Source organism: Hyla sarda, chromosome 5, assembly GCF_029499605.1.
Source record: "Hyla sarda isolate aHylSar1 chromosome 5, aHylSar1.hap1, whole genome shotgun sequence".
Classification (NCBI taxonomy): domain Eukaryota; kingdom Metazoa; phylum Chordata; class Amphibia; order Anura; family Hylidae; genus Hyla; species Hyla sarda.
The window spans coordinates 54,721,817-54,744,390 of NC_079193.1; the positions used below are offsets into that span (position 1 = coordinate 54,721,817).

The following is a 22,574-nucleotide window of genomic DNA, read 5'->3' on the forward strand; positions in this document are numbered from 1 at the left end:
CAGCGTTTTTCTTTGCTTGATGTTAATAAAATGGTTAACGAGGGCTTGTGGGGGAGTGTTTTTTGTAATAAATTTTTTTTTAAACCTGTTGTGTTTTATTTTTATTTTACTTTACTAGACAGGCTTAGTAGTGGAAGCTGTCTTATAGACTGAGTCCATTACTAAGCCGGGCTTAGCGTTAGCCACAAAAACAGCTAGCGCTAACCCCCAATTATTACCCCGGTACCCAACACCACAGGGGTGCCGGGAAGAGCCGGTACCAACAGGCCCGGAGCGTCAAAAATGGCGCTCCTGGGCCTAGGCGGTAACAGGCTGGCGTTATTTAGGTTGGGGAGGGCCAGTAACAATGGTCCTCGCCCACCCTGGGAACGTCAGGCTGTTACTGTTTGGTTGGTATTTGGTTGAGAATAAAAATAGGGGGACCCTATGCGTTTTTTAAATATATTTAATTATTTATTTTAAAAAAAAAAAACGCATAGGGTCCCCCCTATTTTCATTCTCAGCCAAATACCAACCAAACAGTAACAGCCTGACGTTCCCAGGGTGGGCTAGGACCATTGTTACTGGCCCTCCCCAGCCTAAATAACGCCAGCCTGTTACCGCTTAGGCCCAGGAGCGCCATTTTTGACGCTCCAGGTCTGTTGGTACCGGCTCTTCCCGGCACCCCTGTGGCGTTGGGTACCGGGGTAATAATAGGGGGTTAGCGCTAGCTGTTTTTGTGGCTAGCGCTAAGCCCAGGTTAGTAATGGACTCTGTCTATAAGACAGCTTCCACTACTAAGCCTGTCTAGTAAAGTAAGAAAAAAACACAACAGGTTTTAAAAATTTTTTATTACAAAAAACACTCCCCCACAAGCCCTCGTTAACCATTTTATTAAAATCAAACAAAGAAAAACGCTGGTCATCGAAGTAGTCCACCGAATCCGAAGGAGTCCACAGGATAAACGGATCTGAAATGAGAAGAAAACAAAAAAAATGGGTTAGTACATTTATTATCACCTGCTCACACATCTCCCGCCCCGCACGACTACAACTGCCAGCATGCCCTTACAGTAAGGACATGCTGGGAGTTGTAGTTGTGTGGTGCAGGAGATGTGTGGGCAAGTGACAAGCTTGTCCCCTGCCCCCAGCTGCAGGACTACAACTCCCAGCATGCCCTTACAGTAAGGTGGGGCGGAGGCCGGGCACAGTGTTTCCCAACCTGGGACTTGTAGTTTTGCAACATCTGGAGGCACCCTGGTTGGGAAACACTGTTTTAGGCCAGTGTTTCCCAACCAGGGTGCCTCCAGATGTTGCAAAACTACAAGCCCCAGCATGCCTGGACAGTCAAAGGCTGTCTAGGCATGCTGGGAGTTGTAGTTTTGCAACATCTGGAGGCAACCTGGCTGGGAAACACTGGCCTAAAACAGTGTTTCCCAACCAAGGTGCCTCCAGATGTTGCAAAACTACAAGTCCCAGCATGCCTGGACAGTCAAAGGCTGTCTAGGCATGCTGGGAGTTGTAGTTTTGCAACATCTGGAGGCAACCTGGCTGGGAAACACTGGCCTAAAACAGTGTTTCCCAACCAAGGTGCCTCCAGATGTTGCAAAACTACAAGTCCCAGCATGCCTGGACAGCCAAAGGCTGTCTAGGCATGCTGGGAGTTGTAGTTTTGCAACATCTGGAGGCAACCTGGCTGGGAAACACTGGCCTAAAACAGTGTTTCCCAACCAGGGTGCCTCCAGATGTTGCAAAACTACAAGTCCCAGCATGCCTGGACAGTCAAAGGCTGTCTAGGCATGCTGGGAGTTGTAGTTTTGCAACATCTGGAGGCAACCTGGCTGGGAAACACTGGCCTAAAACAGTGTTTCCCAACCAGGGTGCCTCCAGATGTTGCAAAACTACAAGCCCCAGCATGCCTGGACAGTCAAAGGCTGTCCAGGCATGCTGGGAGTTGAAGTCTTGCAACATCTGGAGGCACCCTGGTTGGGAAACACTGGCCTAAAACAGTGTTTCCCAACCAGGGTGCCTCCAGATGTTGCAAGACTACAACTCCCAGCATGCCTAGACAGCCTTTGGCTGTCTAGGCATGCTGGGAGTTGTAGTCTTGCAACATCTGGAGGCACCCTGGTTGGGAAACACTGTTTTAGGCCAGTGTTTCCCAACTGTTTTAGGCCAGTGTTTCCCAACCAGGGTGCCTCCAGCTGTTGCTAAACTACAACTCCCAGCATGCCCGGACAGCCAAAGGCTGTCCAGGCATGCTGGGAGTTGTAGTCTTGCAACAACTGGAGGCACCCTGGTTGGGAAGCCTGCGCAACTTACCGGCTTCCGTAGGATCCAGCGCTGCACGACACTGCCGCGCGACAGTGCCGCGCGACGATCTCCGACAGCGATCGTCGCTGGAGCCTCGGAAGGGTAAGTGAACTTCTTCGCCGGTCCCCTTCAGCTGTTTAGTTTTGCAACAGCTGGAGGACTACAGTTTACAGACCACAAACCAGTGGTCTGCAAACTGTGGCCCTCCAGCTGTTGCAAAACTACAACTCCCAGCATGCCTGGACAGCCAATGGCTGTCCAGGCATGCTGGGAGCTGTAGTCTTGCAACATCTGGAGGCACCCTGGTTGGGAAACACTGTTTTAGGCCAGTGTTTCCCAACAAGGGTGCCTCCAGCTGTTGCAAAACTACAACTCCCAGCATGCCCGGACAGCCAAAGGGTGTCCAGGCATGCTGGGAGTTGTAGTCTTGCAACATTTGGAGGCACCCTGGTTGGGAAGCTTGCGCAACTTACCGGCTTCCGTAGGATCCAGCGCTGCACGACACTGCCGCGCGACACTGCCGCGCAACAGTGCCGCGCGACGATCTCCGTCAGCGATCGTCGCTGGAGCCTCGGAAGGGTAAGTGAACTTCTTCGCCGGTCCCCTTCAGCTGTTTAGTTTTGCAACAGCTGGAGGACTACAGTTTACAGACCACACACCAGTGGTCTGCAAACTGTGGCCCTCCAGCTGTTGCAAAACTACAACACCCAGCATGCCCTGACAGCCAAAGCCTATGGCTCTCAGGGCAGGAGCCCGGGCTGACATTACAGTGCAGCCGCCCGGGCTCCTCATACGGTCTCCCCGCTACCCCCCTTGTCTCCCGCCCGGGCTCCTCGTACGGTCTCCCCGCTACCCCCCCCCCCCCCCTGGTCTCCCGCCCGCGCCGCTCAGCTCCCGCTGCTACAAGACTACAACTCCCAGCGTGTCCTCACTGTAAGGCCATGCTGGGACTTGTAGTCTTGCAACAGCAGACAGATGGGAGTTGTGTGGCGCTGGCAGGTGAGAGGGGGGGGGGGGGATATAAATCACTGCAGTGTCCCGGTAGCGCAGTGAGGGTAGCGGGGAGAAAGTATGTCGGAGCCCGGGCGGCAGCAGCTTTTCCTGCTCCATGTTGGAGCTGGAGTAAATTTAGTCAATTTTTATGGCCGTTGCGACAGTTTATTGCGCAACTGCGACTGTCTCAGTTAATAAATTCCTGACCACTGCAAGTCAAAACTGAAAACTTGCGTAAATTAAGCGGGAAATTTTTTTTTGACTTTCTAGCTCTTGCTAGGGAAAGTCGCACAATTTATAGGGTAGGCGCAATTGCGACAATTTTGCGCCAAAAATAGTCAGAAAAAAATGACTAAACCCCTTAGTAAATGCCCCCCATAGTCGTTAGCTAGCAATGTAACAAAATAAACTTCAACACTGCACATTTTTTTTTATATAAAAAGTCTAATAGTTCACCAATTAACTATATTCTGGACTATTTCCTAATGTGGCATGCAGACCATCTGTCAGGGGGGTAACACATTACTGCCTTCTTAATGATGTAACTTTTTTCCCTGTATGGCAGCCAGAATTATATGCATAATATTCTTCTAAGTGCAGCAGTCTATCTACCACACACTCCGACAGTGCTGTCATTACCATATTGTACTAATCCAACTGCAGACCCCCTACAGCAGTGGTCTTGTCATTGGCTGTCCGGGCATGCTGGGAGTTGTAGTTTTGCAACATCTGGAGGTCCGCAGGTTGAAGACCACTGCCCTACAAGGCTGAACTTGATCATCTATTATCATCAGTGGTTCTACACAGGTTTTCTTCAAAGGGGTATTCCAGGAAAAAACTTTTTTATATATATCAACTGGCTCCAGAAAGTTAAACAGATTTGTAAATTATTTCTATTAAAAAATCTTAATCCTTTCAGTACTTATGAGCTTCTGAAGTTAAGGTTGTTCTTTCCTGTCCAAATCCTCTCTGATGACACCTGTCTCGGGAAACACCCAGTTTAGAAGCAAATCTCCATAGCAAACATCTTCTAAACTGGGCGTTTCCCGAGACACGTGTCATCAGAGAGGATTTAGACAGAAAAGAACAACCTTAACTTCAGAAGCTCATAAGTACTGAAAGGATTAAGATTTTTTAATAGAAGTAATTTACAAATCTGTTTAACTTTCTGGAGACAGATGTATAAAAAAAAGTTTTTTCCTGGAATACCCCTTTAAGTATCTGAACAATATGGAAATGAAGAAATCTACATGCAAACTTCTACATGCAATCTACATGCAAATTTCAAGTAGACTCCATTGGACACATAAAGATACCCTAAAAGCGGTACATAAGGCTATGTGTCAGTTTCTTTTGTCCATGAGGTTACTGCGAGTTAAAATAAAAACATTAAAAAGTAAATTTTAAAAAAGCAGCAGGTGTCCTAAAAAAATAAAATCAGTCCTCACACCTGTTAAACCCCTCACAGTTCCAGCGAAGCAGTAAACAGACTGCAGGAGTGCGAGGAGTCAGACACCCACTGATCTGATTTCCTAAGGACAATTAATCAATATTTAAGTCCTGGAAAACCCCTTGAAGTCACAACTCTAGCTAGCAGGAAAGTAAATCAAGCATACAGCTGTTTAATAGACTAAAAACTGTTGTAACAAAAACTCAGGGACAATAAACATGGCCCCCTCATAATATACCGCTTTGCGACAAGAGGCAGAATTAATTGTTTAAAGGGTACCAGTTGAGTTTAAAAAAATTGTTTTCCATCGGAGTGCCTTTTAAAGGGGTTATCCAGGAAAAAAACTTATTTTTTTTTACATATATCAACTGGCTCCAGAAAGTTACACAGATTTGTAAATTACTTCTATTAAAAAATCTTAATCCTTTCAGTACTTATGAGCTTCTGAAGTTAAGGTTGTTCTTTTCTGTCTAAGTGCTCTGTGATGACACGTGTCTCGGGTACCGCCCAGTTTAGAAGTAAATCCCCATAGCAAACCTCTTCTAAACTGGGTGGTTCCCGAGACACGTGTCATCAGAGAGGACTTAGACAGAAAAGAACAACCTTAACTTCAGAAGCTCATAAGTACTGAAAGGATTAAGATTTTTTAATAGAAGTGATTTACAAATCTGTTTAACTTTCTGGAGCTAGTTGATATATGTAAAAAAAAAAGTTTTTTTTTCCTGGATAACCCCTTTAAGGGTCTCTTCCCACGTACAATATCATGTGCATATTTGATGTGCAGGATTTAAAGCTGCAGAGTTCACATGTAATGTATCCTGATGCACAGGATTTGAAGGGGCAGATTTGATGTTTTGTTCAGTCATTTAGTTTACATCTGCAGCTTTAAATCCTGCACATCAAAATATGCAAATGATACTGTACATGGGTAGAGACGCTTAAAAAGGTACTCCGGTGGAAAACAATTTTTTTTTTAAACTCAACTGGTGCTAGAAAGTTAATCAGATCTGTAAATTACTTATACTTAAAAATCTTAATCCTTCCAGTACTTATCAGCTGATGTATACATCAGAGGAAGTTGTATAGTTCTTTCTAGTCTGAACACAGTGCTCTCTGCTGACACCTCTGTCCATGTCAGGAACTGTACGGAGCAGGAGAGGTTTGCTATGAGAATTTGCTCCTACTCTAGACAATTCCTGACATGAACAGAGGTGTCAGCAGAGAGCACTGTGGTAAGACAGAAAGGAAATTAAAAAAGAAAAGAACTTCCTCTGGAGCATACAGCAGCCGATAAGTACTGGAAGGATTAAGATTTCTTAATAGAAGTCATTTACAAATCTAACGTTTTGCTACCAGTTAAAAAAAAAAAAAAAATATATATATATATATATATATATATTATGAGAGAGAGAGAGAGAGAGAGAGAGAGAGAGAGAGAGAGAGAGAGAGAGAGAGAGAGAGAGAGAGAGAGAGAGAGATATTATATATATATATATATATATATATATATATATATATATATATATATATATACATATACACACACGTTTTCTACCGGAGTACCCCTTAAGGACTGCCCAATTATTTACCTTAATGACCAGGCTCTTTAAAAAAAAATTGACATGTGTTTCTTTAAATAGTAACCATTTTAGAACGCTTTCTCTGAGCGGATCGATTCTGATATTGTTTTCCCGTGACATATTGTACTTTATATAAGTGGTGCATTTTTTGTTGACACATGCAGCATTATTTGTGAAAAACTCTAAAATATATATATTTTTTTATGGTGTACACTGTGCGGTAAAAGTGATGATATTTATTCTGTGGGTCAGTATGATTATGGCAATACTCATTTTTAGAGATGAGCGAATTTAAAGTAAATTTGATTCGTTACGAACTTCTCGGCTCGGCAGTTGATGACTTATAATGCATAAATTAGTTCAGCCTTCCGGTGCTCCGGTGGGCTGGAAAAGGTGGATACAGTCCTAGGAAAGAGTCTCCTAGGAATGTATCCACCTTTTCCAGCCCATCGGAGCACCTGAAAGCTGAACTAATTTATGCAGATTAAGTCATCAACTGCCGAGCCGAGAAGTTCGTGACGAATCGAATTTACTGTAAATTCGCTCATCTCTACTCATTTTATATAGCTTTCTATGTTCCTTTTCAGAAGAATTATTTTTCTGCCATTCATTTTACAACAGCTGTAACTTATTTTTGTCCGATGCCATTGAGTGAGGGCTTATTTTTTGCAGGATGAGCTGTACTTTTCATTGGTATCATTGTTGCGATATGTGCTACCTTTTGATCTTTTCATTCCGCTATTTGTACCAAAATTGGTGAATTTTTGCTATTTTTTACGGCGTTCACCATACTGGATAATTTACATTATAGTTTTATAGTACACGTGATTACGGACGTGGCAATACCTATTATGTATATAATTTGCGTTTTTGATTCTTTTTTTTTAAGATAATACAGGGCTTTTATTGGGAAAGGGGCATTTATTTTATTTTATTTCTTTACACTTCATACTTTTATTGAAGAACTTTTTAATTTTTTTTATATTTTTTTTTACACTTTTTACAGGTTATACTACGCTGCAATACATTTGTACTGCAGCACAGTATGACCCGATCATCTGTACACACTACAGCCTCTGGCTGGATCTCACAGGCTTCTGTAGCAGGCAGACAGGAGGTCATGATCTGACCTCCTGCTGCCATAGCAACCAACAACGACCCGCGCTCCCCCTGTTAACACCATAGATGTGTGATCAGGATTGATCACAGTATCTATGGGGTTAATGCTGCCGGGACCAGCGCGATTGCGGCCCCCAGCAGCTGCGGAAGGACTCCGGCTGTGATTGACAGCTGGGTCCCGCAGCCGATCTCCTGCGCTGCCCGTGGCAGTGCAGGAGATCACTAGGATGTATGCATACGTCCCAGCGTGCGAACGTGTCGAGTGCTGGGACGTATGCATACATCCTATAGCGGGAAGGGGTTAAAGGGGTTATCTAGGAAAACATTTTTTTATATATATCAACTGGCTACAGAAAGTTAAACAGATTTGTAAATGACTTCTATTAAAAAATCTTAATCCTTTCAGTACTTATGAGCTGCTGAAGTTGAGTTGTTCTTTTCTGTCTAAGTGCTCTCTGATGACATGTGTCTCGGGAACTGTCCAGAGTAGAAGCAAATCCCCATAGCAAACCTCTTCTACTCTGTGCAGTTCCCGAGACAGACAGAGGTGTCAGCAGAGAGCACTGTTATCAGACAGAAAACAACAACTCAACAGCTGATAACTACTGGAAGCTTTAAGATTTTTTAATAGAAGTAATTTACAAATCTGTTTAACTTTCTGGAGGCAGTTGATATATAAAAAAATCTCTCTAAGTATAGGGCCAGGAGCGCACAAATAGTATATGCCCCCAGGCTCCCCCAGCTGGCCGCTTTATCAGCACTGAAAGTTAGTATCTTCAGAAATAAGTAAAGTATATGTACCGAATTTGTATCCTTAAGCCAGGTTCACAGAGTTTTCTGGCAAACAATTTGGCGTATCATATGTTAAAAGGAGCGCACACACAAAAAAAAAAAAAATACATACTGTAATGCGTGCCCTATTTTTGTGGAGAATAATCCTTTGTATGGGTATTACAAATGCACAAGAGTAAGGGGTTGTCCAGGCATAATGGGTTTTTTCATTTTATAAATATTAAGTAAATAAATATATATTTTTATATATTAATTAGAAAGAAAAACGAACCACACACTCCTGTTGGTATCCCGAAGCTCTGGTCTCGACTGTGCAGTACTTCTGGGTTCGGGGGCGGGACATCACAGGCCTGCTCAGCCAATCAGTGAAAGGTAATGCTGCGGCTGCTAATAAGATGAACAGGCTTGTGACGCCAGGTCCCCAAACTCTATAGCGCTGCACAATCAGAATAAGAGCTCTGTAATGGCGATTACGGAAAAAAAAAGTTAAGTGTTTAAAAAAAAAAAATAATAATTCCTCCCTGTGCGCATTTATTAATAAAGCTCGCTGCCCAGAAAACCCACTCGGGAATGCCCATCAGAGATGCAGGATGCCAATTAGTACTAATCTGCATCTATATCCACAATTAAAATGTCGTCTAATCTGTCAAAGTAGACAGCAGAAATCCAAGGCTTATGTTCTGCCAGGTGTAACACGGCATATATCCCCCTCAAGACAAATACATCACATGACGATACCTCGAGAATATATACACTGGAAAAAAAAGATTACATCTCAACATACCTGCAGTCATTTCTAAGAAGAAATAAAGAATATACCTAGTGCATGGACAGTTACCCAGGTTTGTTTACCAAATGCCTTTAAATAACAAAAAACCTATCGCGGCGGTCCCTGCGGCCATCAACGGCCGGGACCCGCGGCTAATACAGGACATCACCGATCGCGGTGATGCCCTGTATTAACCCTTCAGACGCGGCGATCAAAGCTAACCGCCGCGTCTGAAGCGAAAATAACACTAACCCGGCTGTTCGGGACCGCCGCAGTGAAATCGCGCCGTCCCGAACAGCTTACAGGACACCGGGAGGGACCTTACCTGCCTGCTCGGTGTCTGCTCCGTGCCGGGATCCCCTGCATGGCCGGCGCTCTCAGTCGTCATCACGCATGCCCTCCCGTCATCCAATAGGAGCGGCATGCATAGCAACGTCATGGCAGCGACAGAGAGCGAGGATATCGGGCAGCAGAGACGTTCCGGAGCGACGGGACACCCCAGGGACGCGGCGACAGCGATGGAGGGAGACATCCAGGGCAGCGGTAACGGGTCCGGAGCAGCGGGGACACGTGAGTATTACCTCCTATACCAGTGGTCTCCAACCTGCGGACCTCCAGATGTTGCACAACTACAACTCCCAGCATGCTGGGAGTTGTAGTTTTGCAACATCTGGAGGTCCGCAGGTTGAATATCACTGTCCTATACTTTACATTGTATTTGGTTCAGAATCTTTATTTTCTAGATTTTTATCCTATAAAATTAGGTGTGTCTTATATGACGAAAAATACGGTACTTACATCTCTGATCCTTGGCTCATCCTGTCAGACACCCCCCCCACCCCCCCCCCCCCCCCCCAGTCTTGTTTTATGGCTGTGGCAGTCATGTGACTTCCACTCCAAATCCCCGCTTAGTGATGTGAGGCCGCTGATTGGCTGCGGCAGTCACATGAAGTCCACTCCAAAATGAAGACTAGGATGCAGAACGCAGCCTGAACAAGGGATTTTTTATTTTTTGGCCATTTTCCTATCAAGTTTTTATTATGTAATTTTTGTGCATCACATCACATGTGATGTCGAATTTTCTTTCTGGCTAAAGACACTAGGTGCATTGTTTGCGTTATTGTAGTGATGTCCAAACATCAAGGACCAATAACGGCTATAAAATGTGGGCCCATAAAATTCGGGATTACACAAGGCATCTAACAGGACTGTTTACGTGTAACGCTACGAACTCCCCAGCTAGCCACGTGGACGCCATGAACAACGTCATTTTACGGCTACTGGGGTTGTGGAAACTTGTTCTCTGACGCGAACTACCCACCCGTCAGCCGTCAGAGACAAAAAATGATCTCTGTTACCCAATGGCATAATGCTGTAAATATTCAAACAATGGTTCTAGTCACAGCAGGACATGAAGTGCTACAGGTGATGTTTGCCAAGTGTCTATTCATATTTGACATAAGCCTGGCACCTACAATGCCTCCAATGTGCAGTTTTAACCAGCTTATAGATGTTCAGGTAGGCCAGGTGCATATGGAAATTTTCCACTGAGGATCTTACCCTACATGACCGAAGAAGCCATGCAAAAACCTGTATGAGTCCCACACGGGTTTTGCAGTAGATTCATCATGGAGTGGAGTCCAGCTACATAGCCAGTGGGGAAATCTGTGTTAAAAATCCCATTGGGGACCTGTTAATCTACAGCATACCATGAAAGGTATGTTTACTGCGCAGAATACCTGTGCGGAGTTCCGCCGAACTATTCCGTATAAACATTCTGCTGCATTGATGTCAATGGGATTCTGCTGCACTGTGTGCGAAATTTCCACGGCAATGTCCAAAGGAAGAATAGACGGGTCTATTCTTTCAGTGGTTTCCGAGTGGTCTTACACTAACAAGGAGAGAAAGCTACACACTGTATAATAAATGCATACCCAGGCACCAGAACAATAACCCCTTCCCTCTTTGGTGATTTTTCATTTTTGCACTTTTGTTTTTTCCTCCTAACCTTCTAAAAATCATAACACTTTCAATTTTCCACCTAAAAATCTATATGAGGGCTTGTTATTTGCACCAACAATGTTATTTGTAATACCATTAATAATTTTACTACAAAATCTACGGCAAAACAAGAAAAAAATTATTTGTCGGCTTTGCACCTTATATTTATTCTGTAGGTCCTTATGGTCGCAAGGATACCCAATTTATATAGGTTTGATTTTATTTTACTACAAAAAAAAAATTAATATGTTGAAAAATTTACTGACCTCTTTTTTTTAATTTTCCTGTATAGATGTATGAGGGCTCATTTTTTGCACCGTGATCTGAAGTTTTTATCGGTGCCATTTTTGTTTTGATCGGACTTTTTATTCACTTTTTTTAATGGTATAAAAAGTGACAAAAAATACGCTATGTTAGACTTTGGATTTTTTTATGTGTGAACCATTGACCGTGCGGTTTAATTAGCGATATATTTTTATAGTTCGGACATTTACGCACGCGGCAATACCAAAATTGAGGGACAAGACTCTCCTTCCAGAAGCACAGAGCTTAATATAAACAATCACATTCCACAGTCTGACTCAAAGATATACTGCTCCCAAATGCTGTGTCATACCAACACCCCTGTATCCATGAAAAGGAATATCATACACTGTACACAATATGAAAGTATCGGACATCTAGGTAGGTATAATGATAGTAATCCCAAACATGGGTAATATCCAACAGAAAATACCAGTGTAAAAATAAGAAGTGATACAGACTGTGGCATTACAGGTATATGTGGGCTCCCAACAGACTCCACGCGTTTCGGTGCTCTGGGCAACTTCCTCAGAGGACACCCCGGCTGATTTACCAGGGTTGAGCCCCCTTCTTTGTAAATAGTTTTCTGAGCGGTCTTAGCGCCCGCTGGATTTATCACATGTGCAGAATGTGCACCATTGTTTTATGGGCAGAAATTCCGCACATTTAGGCTAGGTTCACGCTACGGAATTTCCGCCTGTAATTCCGCTTTGGGTGTGTTCACACGGAGTAATTCAAGAGGAATTTATTCGATTAATTCCTCTTTAATTCTCCGCTCCAAATTAATGCACATCTCCTCTGCCCATTGACTTTAATGTTTTTTCCGCTGTCCTGTTCACACATAGTTTTCGCGCGGAATTTGGGCAGAAATGGCTGAAAAACCCTTCACTTCTTTCTCCCCCATTTCCGCGCGCAATTCCACGCAAATTTTGCGCAAAAATAAAATTATTTTTTCAGCCCGTAAAATTTTCGGCATGAATTCCTCTTGATTTACTCCGCGTGAACGCGTACCCCAAATTGCAGGCAGAAATTCCGCTTACTAAAATGTATAGTATAGTGAATGGGTTGCCGTTCACACATTCACACTTCGGAAATTGTGAACGGAAAATCTGCTTTAAAATTTTCCTGGCGGAAATACTCGCGGAACACATTGCAGCCTATCGGAGACTGCAGTGTCCGCGCGGTCCTAGCGCCAACTGATTCAGTCGAACGCTGGCCGCACTTGGAATCTCTGGGCGGAAATTTTCTTCCCCGAGATTCTGTAGTGTGAACCAGGCCTTATGGCCTGACATGGAAAAGTGTGCAGCGTGCGGATGACATTAGTAAAATCTCACTTTTCTGCTACCGTAATGCTGAGGATTTCACCTGTGCCATCCAAATAAAAGTTCTGGAATTTGCCTCTATCTCTGGTACCTGAAAAGTCAGTCTACCATAGTGTCTACTGAATAAGCTACGCCTGACCACTGGCTTCTGCTGTTTAGAGACGCTATCCTCTAGATCAGTGTTTTTCAGACGGGGTACCTCCAGCTGTTGCAAAACTACAACTCCCAGCATGCCCGGACAGCCAACGGCTGTCCGGGCATGCTGGGAGTTGTAGTTTTGCAACATCTGGAGGTACCCCGTCTGAAAAACACTGCTCTAGATACAGAAAAATTATTTTTGGGCATTAGGAAGGAAAAGTTCCCATGTACAGGAAAATAAAAATAAAAAAAATTAAAAAGCCTCCAGAATGCGTGAGTCAAAATGACGTCTTCCAAACAGGACACGGCTGTCAGTGCACGCCTGGAGATGGAATGCGGCCAAATGTATCACTGTGTAAATCTAGTTAAAAGGCTGGATCTCGCTTCTGTAATGTAACATATACACGCAGAAGCTTTTTCATGTCTCCTTCAGCCTTCATCGAATAATTCCCTACGAGAATTACCTTTTTTTTTTTTTTTAGGGTCCACATACACTGGCATATTATGGCTGCCAGACCACTGGTCTGATGACCCGCGCGGACAGATGTCAGGCCAGGACTTGGGGCTGTAAGAAGGGCTGGAAAAAGAATGCAGCCAAAATACATCGTGTGTGGGGCCTCAAGCCTACAATATTTTACTCTGCTATAACTGTGTTATATTGGTTTGTAGAAATGTGAATACCAGTGCTACAGGAACTCTTACACAGCTTCCCATTTCTTCTAAATGGCTCAGGGCTGTCATCAGCCTGTGTAAAAGGAGCCCAGGGCTATATTCACAGAACGCTTGTGTATGTTTTTAGAATGCACTCAACATATCTATAGCAGTTAATATAACCAATGTATGCCAAATAAATGTCCCATCTGGCCTATATATACCTTTTTACAATGACCTTTGCAACTATATTAGTACCGTAACAACCATGGTGAACAGCAACTATGCCTCATCATCCATAGGTCCACTTAGGGCTGGGCGGTATACCGGTTCATACCGAATACTGAAATATTTGTGCTGCACGATATTAATTTTTCCCCATACCGTAATACCGGTTGGGCCCCTCCCCCTTGGGAATGAATTATTAACCCAGGACTGGGCTGTCCCCACATTGGTGAACTAATCATATGTGACCTGCGAGCGCCGCCCTAATTAATTATCAGCCCAGCGCTGCGTTGTTCCCATCGGGGTAAATACTCACATCACCCGCAAGCGCTGCCCTCCTCATCCTCCTGTTTGTTTCAGGCTGCCGACGCTGACACTCTATACTGTATCCCTATGCCCGGGCTGCAAAAGATAAACAAAATAAACTTCAACTCACCTTCCTCGTTGGTCCGGACCAGCTTCCTGGGGGCCGGCTTGCTTCTTACATGACAGTGAGCTGAGCCTATCACCGGCAGAGGCGGAACATCGCTGCGGCCGGTGATAGGCTGATGGCTCTCCGATGTTCCCGTCCTCAGGAAGAGCGTGAGGCCGACGTAGGAACGTGCGATAAAGTTTATTTTGTTTATCTTTTGCAGCCCGGGCATAGGGATACAGCATACAGTATATAGAGTGTCAGCGCCGGAGGCCCGCAACAAACAGGAGGACGAGGAGGGCAGCGCTTGTGGGTGATGTGAGAATTTACCCCGATGGGGACAGCGCAGCGTTGGGCTGATAATTATTATTATTTTTTTTTGGGGGGGGGGAAGAGAAATACCGTTATATACCGTGGAACCGCCATAAGTTACAATACATTGATATACATGTTTGGTCATACCGCCCAGCCCTAGGTCCAGTGCTGTTCTTCATCTTAACCTATCGATGCCCAATTTATCAGATTTATCAAAACCTGTCCAGAGGAAAAGTTGCTGAGTTGCGCATAGGTGACTAGAACATACAAACCCTGACAGGAGGCTGATTCATGCCCCATTCATCTACACTGTGCAGACTGCCCGGAGCTGAACTGTTCTGATAATAATTCTATTAGGTTGTATTGTTGTTCCTTGTACTGCAGAGATTCAGCCTACGCAAACGATTGACACTGCTTATCATTACAGTACAAGTACTGACTGGACCTGACCATGGAATATGCCTCACCTTATTATGCAATGGTTCACACACACACATCACTGACATTACTACCGTAATTCTGTCCGCCATTGTGACCAAGGCAGTATGTGTGCGCTTCAAAATATATCTAAAATACACAGTGTAAAACAAAGCCATAAAAAGGTGTACTCCGCTGCCCCATTGTTTGGAACATTTTTTTCCGAACGCTTGGAGCGGGTGGCGGGGGTCGTGAAGTCATGGCAACGCCCCTCATGATGTCACACCGCTCCCCCTAAATGCGAGTCTATGGGAGGGGGTGTGGCAGTCACCATGCCCCCTTCCATAGACTTGCATTGAGGGGGCGTGGTGTGGTGTCAAGGGGGGCGTGGTCGTGGCATCACAACCCACGCTGCAGAGATTGCGGGTGTCCCAGCTGCGGAACCCCCACGATTAGACATCCTGTTCCCTATCCTTTGAATAGGGGATAAGATGTCTGGGGGCGAGGTACCCCTTTAAGGCCTCTTTACATTGGCCTCATATCAGGCTTAAGAGCGTTTTGCTATTCCCATGTTCCCTATTCGGCTCAAGTAAAAAGGCCCAGCGATCAGCCAATGGACACTTGTTAGTCAGCTGATTTTGTGCAGCCAATAAAATCATTGTCCAAACATTGACCTGTGTAAACCAGTGATGTGTGGCCGATAAGGATGCATTTAAATACTCGCTCAATGGGGGAGATTTATCAAAACCTGTGCAGAAGCAAAGTTGCCCAGTTGCTCATAGCAACCAATCAGCTTACTTCTTACATTTTTAACAAGGCTTCTGAAAAATTAAAGAACCAATCTGATTGATTGCTATGGGCAACTTGCCCTCTACACAGGCTTTGATAAATCTTCCTCAATACAGGGATGTTGAATTTGTAACGCCCGGGACATGCAGTTCCAGGCACCGGGCAGGTGATTTCTTCTGGCATTGAGCCCTGCTTCGGGCGAGCTGCGCTAAATGCCAGAAGACTTCACATATGTCGGCACGCACTGCTACTGTACCTAAATCTTCCTGCTGCAGCCTATAACGCACCTTCCTTGAGGGATGCGTGCGATTGGTGATGTCATCGCATCAGCAGCGCAAGACGCCGGGACACTAATGTCCTGCGTGGCACGTGTGATGATGTCACCTATCGCACGCATCCCCGCAAGGAAGGCTCGTTTTAGGCTGCGGCGGGGAGATGCAAGTACTGTAGCAGTAAAATACCTTAACTTTCCTAATGACTCAATAAGGGAGGACCTACATATCACCAAGGGCTAACCTTTCTTCTTTTTTGGGGGGGGGGGGTAATTGTTTAAATAGGAGCCCTACCTGCTGGGGGTAATATCTATCTGGGGGCCTGTCCACCTATTGAAAGCCCCTACCTGATCAAAGGGCTCCCCAGTAGGCAGACAGGCCCCCAGATATCACACCCAGCAGTGATGGGGGTCATATCTATCTGGGGCCAATATACCTATTTGGGAGCCCTACCTGATGGGGGTCATATCTATCTGGTGGCCTGTGTACCTACTGGGGAGCCCGACCTGATGGGGGTCATATCTATCTGGGGGCCTGTCTTCATATAGGGGAGCTCTACCTAATGAGGGACATGTCAATCTGGGGCTTTGTCTGCCTACTGGGGGAGCCCACTCTTCCTATCAACTGGGGACACATATCTATCTGGGACATTTACTTACTAGGGGCAGGGATATGGAAATCCTATGGCCCGACACCTGGGACATGTAGTTCCGGGCGCCCGGCAGATTAATTTTTCATAGAATTAGCCCTGTAACGGACAAGCAGGGTCGGACCGACTTCCCTCTTTATTTTTATTATGAATATGTATACTTTATTTAAAAAAATAATATTTGGTATTGGTGAAATCAGGCTGACCTTAAGTTTTAAAATAATATGCAAGTTTGACCACAAGGTGAATTGCGAAAAAAAAAAAAAAAAAAAAAAAAAAAGGAAAACCCTCAAATTAGCTTTTTATTAAATTTCATCTCACAAAATAATTTTGTTTTGTTTCCGAGCATAAGTTATGGAAAAATGAAAGGTGTCATTAGAAAGTATATTTGGTCGGGCAAAAAACAAGCCTCATAAGAGTCTGTAGATGGAAAAATAAGAGTTATGGCTATTATAGGACGAGGAGGGAAAAAAAAACTATTAAGTGCAAAAACTAATTAAGACCTTATTTACGTATTATTTTGGCTGAGAAATTATTTTGTCTACCAGGACAAGTGGATTTTCATGAGGGACACGTAGATTGTGTTCCGTTTTAGTCCCTTGGACACGTTTTTTATTTATTTATTTTTTATTTCCACACCCCTACCAATATCTGGAAAGCCCGTCTAAAATGGCCCTTACAGCCTGACACTGCCAGCACTGACTGGACAGTCACCGGTGTAAGGACACAACCATTGGAGAAGGGAAGTTCCTAATTTATTCATACAGTTACAGGAGGAGTAACAGAGGAACACCGCAACACAAAGCTATAATGCTATGCTCGCCAATTTGTTTTTGCCACAATTTCTAGTGTGATTTTTAGTAACACAACGGTCGGCATTTATCATTGTAGGTGTAAGTGAAGCATTTATCATTGTAGGTGTAAGTGAAGCATTTATCATTGCAGGTGTTAGTGAAGCATTTATCATTGTAGGTGTAAGTGAAGCATTTATCATTGTAGGTGTAAGTGAAGCGTTTATCATTGTAGGTGTAAGTGAAGCATTTATCATTGTAGGTGTAAGTGTAGCATTTATCATTGTAGGTGTAAGTGAAGCATTTATCATTGTAGGTGTAAGTGAAGCATTTATCATTGCAGGTGTTAGTGTAGCATTTATCATTGTAGGTGTAAGTGAAGCATTTATCATTGTAGGTGTAAGTGAAGCGTTTATCATTGTAGGTGTAAGTGAAGCATTTATCATTGTAGGTGTAAGTGTAGCATTTATCATTGTAGGTGTAAGTGAAGCATTTATCATTGTAGGTGTAAGTGAAGCATTTATCATTGTAGGTGTAAGTGAAGCATTTTTTAAACCTTTTTCTGTGGTAATGTGTAGGAGCACCAAATGTATTAAAATGGTCACAGAGCATTTGATACATTTTCTGCAGGTCACATTTTCAAAAATATCTCTCTTCACATACACCAAAAAGCTAAGTCTGGGCTGGTGTAGTTTTAGAGGCTTTTAAGTGTGACTTTTCCACTGATTTTGGTAATACACATGATATGGACGGGTTTTATGAACTGCGCCTTTTTGTAAAAAAGCGCAGTGCATAAAACCTGTCCATATCATGTGTATTACCAAAATCAGTGGATTGCAACTCAAATTCAGCAGAAATGTGTAAACCAAAAAGGGGCAAACAAACCCTGCTTGCGCCTTTTCTAGACACAAAAAAATGTCTGAAACAACGATTAGGCTAGGTTCACACTCAGGAAATTCTGGGCAGAATTTCTGCCGGAGATCGAGAAGGCGGCGCTAGGACCGAGCAGACTGCATTCCTGCCCCCATAGACTGCAATGCATTTCTGGGTGGATCTTTTGGGAGATCTGCTCAGAAATGCATTGCCATCTATGGGGACAGCAATGTAGACCTGGCGGTCCTAGTGCCGCCGGCTCAATCTCCGGCAGAAATTCTGCCCAGAAATTCCACAGTGTGAACCTAGCCTTAATGTCGGCCAACGTGTGAGCACAGAATGCTCCAGAATTGTTAATTTATGGGGAACACCAGTATTTACAACAAGGCCCTCTTGACACCACACACCGGGGCAGTAGTCCTAGATAGAGCACAAGGATCCAACAGCACACAAGCACCCTTAAAAAAGTAACAGAAAAAAAAACTACCGATCAAACAACGCTGCAGACTTTATGAAAGTATCCAATAGATAGCAGCAAAATGTGGACCCACGTGGGGTTATTGCTTGACGTAGGTACTATGCGGGAAATATATCAAAACCTGTCCAGAGGAAAAAGTTCCTGAGTTGCCCATAGCAACCAATCAGATCGCTGCTTTCATTATTCAAAGGCCTTTTCAAAAATGAAAGCAGCGATCTGATTGGTTGCTATGGGCAACTCAGCAACTTTTTCCTCTGGACAGGTTTTGATAAATCTCCCCGTATGTGTTGGAGACTTGAATAAATGCATCACGTTTTCCTCCTGGAGTAGATGCTGTCAACCACTACAATTTCATGGCCAGGCAGGAGACCTATCCAAAATACTGTTATATGCAGCAACTAACATAAAAGCATCATGGTCGTGAGTGCCAGAACCATGTATAGAAACTAGAGATGAGCGAATTTACAGTAAATTCGATTCGTCACAAACTTCTCGGCTCGGCAGTTGATGACTTATCCTGCATAAATTAGTTCAGCTTTCAGGTGCTCCCGTGGGCTGGAAAAGGTGGATACATTCCTAGGAGACTCTTTCCTAGGACTGTATCCACCTTTTCCGGAGCACCGGAAAGCTGAACTAATTTATGCAGGCTAAGTCATCAACTGCCGAGCCGAGAAGTTCGTGACGAATCGACTTTACTGTAAATTCGCTCATCTCTAATAAAAACCTTTAGGATTTTTGATAATGGCAAAATGGATTTAATAAAACATACAGTATAGAAAATAAAATGCATAAAAAGCCTCCTTACACAGGGCCCTTGTGTAAGGAGGCATTTTATGTATTTTATTTGCTATATGTTTTAATAAATCCATTTTGCTATCATCATCAATTGAAGCACGGTTCCATATTTCTATATTTTGTATAAATTCATCATGTATCAGTTTTTCTGGTTTTCGTCTTGAGGTGATGGTTCCTACTTTTTTTTCTTCTTTTACAAATTTATATTGTACTTCTTTGGTGTAAGTACTATACCATATATGCACACACCTAGACTAATTTTTTGTGAGCTGCACAATCCTCTTTTTTTTTTACCTTTAGGATTTTACCTATCGCACCCATATATAAACAGCATCATAGATTGAACTTATTTAAGCTACTGAAACCTTGCATTATAGCCGACACTCACATTTAGTATAATAGGTGCATATACGCGTCCCATCTGTGTACGCTGAACACCATGCTTGGTATCATCTACTACAACAATGATCTATAGACTATACCAGTGTTTCTCAACCAGGGTGCCTCCAGCTGTTGCAAAACTACAACTCCCAGCATACCTGGACAGCCTTCGGCTGTCCAGGCATGCTGGGAGTTGTAGTTTTGCAACAGCTGGAGGCCCCCTGGTTGGGAAACACTGGACTATACCTTGAAGTATGCTCGGCATCTACTCACCAGCAGTGACACGCAGACTACGAGTCCTCCCGTCTCGGTACAGAAAGTGTTGTGACAGTGCGGAAGGCTGGGTCAGAAGTGCAATATCAGAGAAGAGGATGTAATGACAGGGAGGCACCGCTGCTGGCTTACTAGAACATTTCTCACTGCTCATGTATCCGTCAGGACTGACCATGGAAGAGCGGCCATGAAGAATAACAACCCACTCAGTAACATGGTCTGACTAAAAACGGTACATTGAAGCACTCACAAGTAGTTCCTTTGCAAACCGTGACTGTGTAATGCAAAAGTCAAAAAGCAGCAAACAAAGCAAAGCTTCTTCTTTCTATAGTACGTTCTCTATTTACATATATCTGTGCAAGGGCCCCCTAGTACGGACATGGGCCTAGGTGGCACAGGGTGACCAACATCTCTGTTCTTAAAGGGGTAATCCCATGGAAAACAATATTTTTGATTAAAAAAATATACACATTTTTTAACCAATGTATATTACAAATATACATATAATGGTATTACGGTATCTACATTTTTTAGAAGGTTTTTGTTGATGACAGATATACTTTAACCTGTTAAGGACCCATGTCGTACAGGTACGTCATGGGACCCTGGTAGTTAAGGACCCATGAGGTACATGTACGTCCGTGGGAATTTCAGTCCCCGCCGAGTACTGGGCTGGGACCAGACCGGGGTGACTGCTGATATCTATCATCAGGCACCCCGCGCAAATGCCCAGGGGGGGTCATCAGGACCCCCCACGTCAGCGGTCGCCGCAAATCCCCGGTGAATTCAATTCCGGGTCATATGGGTCTATGGTGACCCGGAAAATAAGGGGCATCTGGGTTGTCCAAGACACCCACGATCCCCCTGAAGGGATAGGAGTGAGGTGGCAGGGGTGCCACCCCTCCTATCCCTGCTATTGGTCGTCTAGAAGCGATGAACAATAGCAGATCGGGGGCGGTAGGTTAACTTTTGGTTTCCCCGTTCTGCCCACCCACTGTAAGCTGGGTAGAACGGGGAAACCGAGGAGGACCGGCGCCGAAGTCCACTTACCCATCGACGGCGGCGGAGTCCAAGATCGGCGGTGATGATCTGCGGCAGCAGAGAACGGCAGTGCAGCTTCTTGGATCCTACGGAAGCCGGTCAGTTGCCTAGCAACATCTGGAGGGCTACAATTTGAGACCACTATACAGTGGTCTCTAAACTGTAGCCCTCCAGATGTTGCAAAACTACAACTCCCAGCATGCCCAGACAGCTGTTTGGGCATGCTGGGATTTGTAGTTTTGCAACAGCTGGAGGGTCACGGTTTGGAGATCACTGTACAGTGGTCTCTAAACTGTGGCAAACTAGATCTTGCAAAACTACAACTCCTAGCATGCCCACACAGCAGTTTTCTGTCTGGGCATGCTGTGATATGTAGTTTTGCAACATCTGGAGGGCAACAGTTTGGAGATTACTGTGCCGTGGTCTCTAAACTGTAGCGCTCCAGATGTCGCAAAACTGCAAATCCCAGCATGCCCAAACAGCAAAAAGCTGTCTCGGCATGCTGGGAGTTGTAGTTGCGTACCTCCAGCTGTTGCATAACTACATCTCCCAGCATGCCCTTCGGCAATCAGTGCATGCTGGGAGTTGTAGTTTTGTAACAGCTGGAGGCAAACTGGTTGGAAAACACTGAGTTGAGTAACCGAACCTAACTGAAGGTTTTCCAACAAGTGTGCCTCCAGCTGTTGCAAGTACAACTCCCAGCATGCACGGTCTGTCAGTAGATGCTGGGAGTTGTAGTTTTGAAACAGCTGGAGGTTTGCCCCCCCCCCCCCCCCCACGTCAAACTCCTAGCAGGAAACTCACCGTAAACCTGCCAGTGCGAATGTACCCTAAAAACACTACACTACACTACCAGAAAAACGCTAAAACACTACATATACACCCCCTTACACTGTTCCCCCCCCCAAAAAAAATAAAAATGAAAAACGTATCGTACGGCAGGGTTTCCAAAACGGAGCCTCCAGCTGTTGCAAAGTAACAACTTCCAGCATTTCCGGACAGCCACTGACTGTCCAGGCATTCTGGGAGTTTAGCAACAGCTGGATGCACCCTGTTTGGGAATCACTGGCGTGGAATTCCCCTATATCCACCCTCTATGCAATCAATAATCTAGTCCTCAAATGCGCATGGCGCTCTCTCACTTCGAGCACTGTCGTATTTCAAGGAAACAGTTTAGGGCCACATATGGGGTATTTCCGTACTCGGGAGAAACTGCACTACAAATTTTGAGGGGCTGTTTCTCCCTTTACCACTTATAGAAATGAAACGTTGGGGGCTACACCAGCCTGTTAGTGTAAAATGTAAATTTTTTTTTTACACTAACAGGCTGGTATTGCACCAAACTTTTTATTTTAACAAGCGGTAAAAGGAAAAAACGACCCCCAAAATTTGTAACGCAATTTCTTCTGGGTACGGAAATACCCCATATGTGGGGGTAAAATGTTCTGCAGACG

General features: G+C 44.4%; 1 protein-coding gene across 4 annotated transcripts in view; it reads right to left on the reverse strand.

Moving 5' to 3' along the window:
* Positions 1-22,574, reverse strand: part of WDR37 (WD repeat domain 37) — a 219,303-nt gene that overhangs the window by 154,874 nt on the left and 41,855 nt on the right. Inside the window, exon 1 of one of the 4 annotated variants that reach the window (XM_056519512.1) lies at positions 20,080-20,151. The exons of the other annotated variants lie outside the window; for them this stretch is intronic. The gene's annotated coding sequence lies outside the window, so the exon portion shown is untranslated. Of the gene's footprint in view, positions 1-20,079; positions 20,152-22,574 lie in introns of those variants that run through there. 4 annotated transcript variants of the gene reach the window in all.